This window comes from Micrasema longulum, unplaced genomic scaffold (assembly GCF_059751315.1).
Source record: "Micrasema longulum isolate JH-2025_06_02 unplaced genomic scaffold, ASM5975131v1 h1tg001280l, whole genome shotgun sequence".
Lineage (NCBI taxonomy): Eukaryota > Metazoa > Arthropoda > Insecta > Trichoptera > Brachycentridae > Micrasema > Micrasema longulum.
In genome coordinates, this window is record NW_028278467.1 from 138,924 (window position 1) to 145,861 (window position 6,938).

Sequence of the window (6,938 nt, forward strand, 5' to 3'; positions counted from 1 at the left end):
TCACACAGTTAGAAAAAGCAAATGGCGCATGTGTGAAAAACGGTTTAAATTTAAAACCTGTGTTAATCTTAAATCTACGGCGTGCGTGTCCTGTTTTCGTTATTTTTTCGGTTTGTGTCAGTCTTCTCACCTTTTCTCTTCTATTAAAAGCAAAAAGCGCGTGTGAAAAATGGTTTAAATTTAAAACGTGTGTTAACCTTAAATCTACGTCGTGCGTGTGTCTTCTCACCTTTTCTCTTCTATTTTTCTCGCCTGTGATAATTATAACAATGTCAAAAAAGTGTTGTATGCTTTCTTGCCATGTATCCGGGGACATCGTCAAACTATATCGCTTTGCCAAAATTAGACACATCACATAGTAGAATTCGCTATGCATTTCGCGTATGTCAAAGACATTTTCAGGCAAAGTTCATTGAGGGAAACTGTAGGCTACTTCCTGAAGCAGCACCGGCTTTATTTACTGAAGAACATATAGCCAAGGAAGCAAAAATAAAAAAATAATATACCACAAAACTGCGCTAATTTTGTCCCTTGCTTTGTTGAAAAACTCTCCCAAGGGTTACATACTCGTGCAGAAAATTTTTGCATCGCCTTCAAGACGAACCTTATATAGACTTCTTGGAGGATTGAGTTTCCGAACAGGAATAAATGCAAACACAAGAGCATTTAAAAAAAATATTAATTAATATTTAATAATTTCGCTGTCACCATAACTATCTTTTGGTGTGAAAAATGAAGGACTCCAAAGGCTTCTCGATTTTGGAATTGAGAAAAAGCCAGGTTTGTTTTTAAAAAAAAATTTAGTATTGCAAACAAATTATTTAGTTCCATTTGTAATGTCATAATTTTGAGAATATATATTTTTTTCTTATTTCAGATTTGCGGACCATGCCTTGGTTTTTATGATAAGGGAGATTTTTTATGATATTGCTTACTATTTCTGTGAAGGGACAACTCCTGCCATTCAGTTAAATGTATTCGGGAAGTGTACGCTGCTGTTTCAGACACTGGTTTTATTATTAAGGCCAGTATATGTGACCAAGGTGCAACGAATGTTGGAGCACTTAAATATTTAAGAGAAGAAACACGAAGAATGTATTTGATTAATGGGAAAGATTATGGTAATAATTATTTTTAATATTTTATTAATAAAAAACTTTGCATTTATACGTCAATCATGAAATTAATATTAGTTAGAAAACAAGGTTCTGGTATTCAAAATTACCCATCATCAAATGTTAACATAAACTTGCAAAGGTTTGTATTTACACCTAATGATGGGTGATGAATTCTGAATACCCAAGACTTGTGTACTAACTAATATTAAACTCGTATGTGGTGTATAAATACAAAGTGTTTTTTATTTAAAATTAATTCTACAAATTAATTTCTAAAACGGTAGATAGAATTATTTTTATTTCCTTAGTTTATAAATGCAAAATTACATTCAGATTTTCTTTACAAATATTTTAAATAATACTACTTCAGTTTTATATTATGTTTAATGTTTTATTGAAATTTGTTTGCAGATGAAACATTTTTTGAAATATGTAGTCATAAGGTTTTTATAATTTATGACCTCCCCCATTTGATAAAGGGGTTAAAAAATAATTTTCTAAATAAAAATACATCAACTGAGGCTAAAATTTCAAGTTGTAATGATTTAATTTTTGTGTATGAACGGGACGCAAGGATTGGAGATGTGAGGTTATTGAAATCAATACACGATGCACACATTATACCTGATAAAATCCGAAAAATGAAAGTAAGCAACTGAGTGTTGAATGAAAGGACGGTTGCTGCTCTTCGTTTTGCTGCAGAATTTGGTATGTATCTAAATGTGCCGGATGAGATCAAAATATGAATTAAAAATATTTAGTCTTTAATAAATACTTGTTTTTTTCTATTTCAGAGTCATCACCCAAAAAATTAAGTTTGTTAGCCACCAGTGATGTCGTCTTATTCTTCGACAAACTCTCCGACAGTACAAATGGTGCTACCAACTTTTCCAAGGGTAAAATGAGATACATTGCTACACCGCAGTCTACACACCATGCATTTTGGATTGATGCTATTAACAAATTGAAGAAAATGAAATTTGAATTCAGGAAGAGAGACGATTGTACCATCTCTAAAAAACTATATTTTGACCATCAAAGGTTTTCAAGGGCTCTGGGCAGACTTGCATCAGGCTGGTAATAAAAAACTAGTTCTGCGACGTCTCAACCAAGATCCATTGGAAAACTTTTTTGGTACAATAAGAATGTACAATGGAAAGAATGTGAATCCAACATGCAGAGACTTTGTCAACACTTTTAAGTCTGCACTTATTAGTAATTTTTTGTCGTCACACTCTCCGACACTTAACTGTGAAGACGATAGAGGGCGCATGATACTAAACCTGAAAGAGTTTTTAAGTTTCTCTCGTGATGGTCCCACATTACTTTCAGAACCTGAGCTCAATAATGAATCTAGGATGTCATTATCTAGTTTGTTAATAGCAGAATGCAATAGCATTACTGTGCATGATGTATCTATTTTACGCTCTCAACAGGAGAGAAGTAAAGTTGGAGCCCATGGATATTCTGCTGGTTGGATTTGTCGTAGATTGTTAAGTGACAATATTTGTGAGGCCTGCAAACAATCCCTTACTCAGTCAGAAGCTTCAATTCATCACAAATATGTATTGTTGAGAGAGAGAACTGGTTATTATTTAAAATTAGCATATAATAGCCTTCTGAATTTATTTACAAGGTGGATTGAAATTATTAATGGGTATTTAAATAATCCAAATAATCTTATTCAATCAAATATCCATAAAAACTTGCAGTATATAATAGAGGAAAATTTAAATTTTGAGTGGTTATAAATGTAATAAAAGTAAAATTTGTAAAGCTGATTTTTAAATTACAACTATTCAATTAGACACAGGAAATAAATAAAATATTGTCAGGAAAATATGATTCTATTTAGAATGTAAGTAATTTTAGAAGTAATTTTACTTGATTATAATCTAAATGTTTTACAAAAATTGGCTGTTGTAAAAAGCAAAAAATATTAATCATTAATTTGTATTTTAAAATCATTAATTTGTATTTAAGTAACTGTTATTTATTTACTCTTGCATATAAATACAGATGGTTTTTATCACATATTTTTAAATAAACAATTCTTATTGACCTATTTATTTATTTATTGTTGCAAAATGAATATGTTATGTATTTGTATAGCTAAAATACAGTATTTCTTTTAAATATGGACCTTTATTGTTCACATCATTATTGCAAATTAAATATGTTATGTCTTTTTTTAGCTAACATACAGTATTTCTTTTAAATATGGACTTCACTTTATTTGTTCAGTACACAAAATATGACATTTTTGCTTTTAATGTGCAATAAGTAGGTATTATTTTAATAAGTAGCATTAAGCTGTTGCAATTATATTCTGAGATAAGAGCTATTCTAGCATTTTTAAATTTTTCTGTAATCATAACTTCCAGAAAGAAATTTTGATGTGAAAAGGGGCTAATTATTTTGAAATTTTTTGTATTATATAAAGTTGATGTATTCTGAACTGGGAGTATGTGCACATTCCGTTATACTAGGATCCCTAGTGATTTTCTGATCCCACTTGGAGCAAGATCCCACGGTATTGGTTGATATGGATTTTTATCCACATCTGTCAACAGTCATATATCTTTTAACAAGATATCATTATGGTATCAATAAAATAAATAGTCCAGAGATTGATTCTCAAAGTGTATTCCTTGTTCATTGATAGGAATAAGTCTAGTGTTCTCCTTAAAAATATTGTTTTTATTGGTTACAATTTTTGCGATTATGTCTCGATAATACAATACACTAAATACAAAATATAACAACCGTTTACAAGTGAACAATACAACACTGTTCTTTCCCAGGATCCAAGTGGAATTATTGTATTGTCCCAGAATATTGTCTTTTGTGGTTGATGCTGTTTATTAGACAATATTTTCATATCTTTTATATTGTACTCCTGTAAATGGAACTTTAAGCTATGCATTTAAACATGCAGGATCCCGCTAATACGAGGATTTCACTGGATTGAATTTTTTTCATTCTGCAAAAACCTAGATTGAAAATCAGCTGCAGGGTTGGAAGCCCTAATCTGAACCACGACACATTATTTTTCTTTTATGCGTTTTAAAGTTGTATCAAATTTAATTTAAATGTAATGTTTTATTCTGAATAAAGACTAAAATATATACATTAAAACTATAAACATGTTATATAAGTATATATATATATAGAATTCAAATAAGTTTAGCTCTTCAGAAAGTATTGTATTCCAATGTTATCTTTTTTTGTTGCATAAATCTGTATTATATCAACTTAAATATATCCATATATGTATTGAAGCGTTCAATTGGCATGTTTTTCTTTCCAGAACTTAAAATAAAAATTGTCATGTTTAATTATGTGTTCCATGTTGGCGTTTTTTTATCCAACTTAACACTGAATCAAAGTTAACAACGTAAACTAAATTATTAAAAAAATCATGTTCCATATAAAGTGTCTTTTTTTTCATCTCCTCTGTCTTCAAAGCCTCTTTACCATTAATGATCAGTGTTAGGGCAAGTTTGCTTTATAAAAGTTTGTTGTTAAATGTGGTGAATTCACTTTTAAATCACAAAAAAGGAAACTAAGATTTTTTATTAAATTTTATGGGTTGGCAATCAATTCCCAAAACTCATTATTTTCGAAATGCAGAATCATTAGTGATAGAGAAGCTTTAATTCCTTCATAATATAAACTTGTAGTTTGATCAGTAGTAATAATTAAAAATCCGTGGTAAAAGTAACAATTTGGAAAAAAAGTGAATACTTCTGATTTTTAACTATTACTCATGATCAAGCTATGAGCTGTAAAAACTTTTAGGGAAAGTTTTGAATTTCCCGCGGATTTTTTTTTCGATGGATATAAGCGCCAACGTGAAATAGCGCAAATACAAAATTTGACCAATAGGAATGTGTTATTATACCTAAACGTCAATTAGTTGTTACGGCGCCGTAGTACTAAGTGGCAGATCTGAACTAGTAATAGTTCTACATTATCTCTGAACACTGGTAAACACACTGTAAATGTAAACACATACCAAAGGTCACATGAACAATTTGTACACTTATCGACCACATTTCCGCCAATAGAAACTCGTATTTAGTATTTACTAGGAATAGGCATTATAAATCAACCAATCAAGGTGAGGGGCCCGTAATATTTTCGCAAATTAGGAATGTTTATATGGCAACACCGAAAACTGGAAAATAGAGGTTTATATTGGTTCACACGGTTCAAGAAAATCATTACCATCAACTTGGGTTTCTCACTTATATTTTATTATGTCATAAGTACCTATTTAAGACTACGCATATTTTATTTTAAATAAACTTAATAATCTCAAATAAGAAAGTATCATAAAAATAATAATATTATTCGAAAATAACTTTGACAAAATATGTCTTCGAGCCTGCCATCTATTGGATGTTTTAAAAAATAATGTATTTATTACACGTGTCAGAAGAAAATGGATTATATTATTTGAAAAATAAATTTTAACGAAAAAAAAAAACATTTTCAATGTAAATGAAATATTTATTGATGGACAGTGGAACATCATGCCACAGTGGCATTATTTTGGAAGTAATTTGTAACCTGTCTTAAAAAATGTTTCCTGAAGTACTCATACAACAATAATAGTATAAAGAACTTTAGATAGATGGCAGTGCGCACCATTTTTAAAAAACAAAAATAAAATATTTACGTTTATTTTTACCGAAATTTTCAACGGTTGCGTTATTCCCACCAAACATTGACCAATTATGTATTAATAGGTCGATGTGACCAAAGACATAATATTGATTAAATGAATGAACCCTGAAACAATATTTTTTTGGTATTTATAGGACTCTATCGGACCCTTTAGGTACATTCCAAGGTCGAATCCGTACGGCAGACTTCATTTGAATAAGGGAAAAATAATTGAATTTGAATATTATTATAGAATAATATTTCTTGCTGGAATTAATTATTGTAAGATTTAGAAATTATGACATTCTCTTTATGCCAGTAAGGCAGTATAATAGACTATGAAACTGAGTCAAAATTAAAAAAAAATATGCACGTTTTTCAAGTTTTGTATTTTTGAAATTTCCCGCGTGTGACGTCTGGAGTTCTATTCCTCTTCTTCACGGTGAGTTCTGCTGATTGATCAGTTGACTTACCGTAAACCGGAATCCTATCACAACTCTCTTAACATTGGTTGATTCGGAAAATTCGTTTTTATTCAAATCATTTTCATATATTTTTTCATACTTTTTCAAAAAACTTCGCCGTACAATTGAATGCTCTAATTTTTACCGCATGTAAGAAAACATTTTTTGTATCCAATTTATAAAGCCAGAACTCCCTCATCGTCGGCCTCTTGGTGAAGTGGTCAGCGCGTTTGCCTACCATGCTATACCATGTCCGAACGCTTGTTGACAGGTCTGGATTTTACTTTAAAACGTAATAAATAATTCAGGCGGATTAACCTCATCCGCATCAATCAAATCAAAACAAAGGTTTCAGCTCTTTTACTTCACAAAAGTCGAAAGATGGAAGAATTGAAAAAAAAGGATGTTCAAACATAGACAGAATAGTGAAAGTTACACAGTGGGTTAAGCGGCTTCTTAAATAAGACAGGTCGTAAGCCCTGTAAATGCTTAGACTTCCATATTTTCTACTCTAAATATTTTCCTCTCGGTTGCAATAAAATTTAATATTGATAAAAGAAAGTAAAATCTAGCATTGTTTGGAAATACTCAAAATGTTGTTATAATTAATGCTATATTTAAAACAAACTTATTTTTTTACAATATTTGAGTTTGTCCAAATGTTTGTAGACAAATGACTGGATTT

General features: G+C 30.3%; 1 protein-coding gene and 1 long non-coding RNA gene across 2 annotated transcripts in view; one reads left to right on the top strand and one right to left on the bottom strand.

The window, feature by feature from the left end:
* The window catches only part of REPTOR (repressed by TOR), a 36,587-nt gene extending 31,401 nt beyond the window's left edge, over positions 1-5,186 (bottom strand). The window contains exon 1 of the mRNA XM_088234762.1: positions 5,106-5,186. The gene's annotated coding sequence lies outside the window, so the exon portion shown is untranslated. The remainder of the gene's footprint in view (positions 1-5,105) is intronic.
* Positions 286-2,944, top strand: LOC148276098 (uncharacterized). The gene is made up of 4 exons (XR_015823867.1): positions 286-780; positions 878-1,121; positions 1,530-1,826; positions 1,913-2,944. It is a non-coding gene; the product is annotated as an uncharacterized LOC148276098 (long non-coding RNA).
* Positions 5,187-6,938: the final 1,752 nt, after the last annotated feature.